Source organism: Cyprinodon variegatus, unplaced genomic scaffold (assembly GCF_000732505.1).
Source record: "Cyprinodon variegatus isolate N-32 unplaced genomic scaffold, C_variegatus-1.0 Scaffold13, whole genome shotgun sequence".
Lineage (NCBI taxonomy): Eukaryota > Metazoa > Chordata > Actinopteri > Cyprinodontiformes > Cyprinodontidae > Cyprinodon > Cyprinodon variegatus.
This window is the reverse complement of record NW_015150466.1, coordinates 1,288,877-1,289,239: the sequence shown is the minus strand read 5'-3', so window position 1 is coordinate 1,289,239 and position 363 is coordinate 1,288,877.

The window sequence follows — 363 nt, the reverse complement described above, 5'->3', positions numbered from 1 at the left end:
ATATATATATATATGATATTTTTTACAATTCCTACTGAACTCCAATGAATATTTTTTAGCAAATGCAAAAATTAAAATCCTATTTATTAATTTCTAAATAAAAATTCTGCAGCCATTTCTAAAGGCGGGATATTTGCACTAATTTTTATTTCTTCTTTTTTTTTTTTCTATATTTTACTGGTTTTGTCTTGTAAGTTTTTACTGTTGTGCAGTAGCGCTCTCTTTATATTGTGCAAACTTTCTCACAGACATAAAGAACTTTAATTTCACTGAAGTGAAAATATAAAAAAATGAAACTCTTATTTTTTAGTTTTCTTGGTTTTTTTTTTGCTTTTTATAAACAGAATTATTTTGTTGCATCGC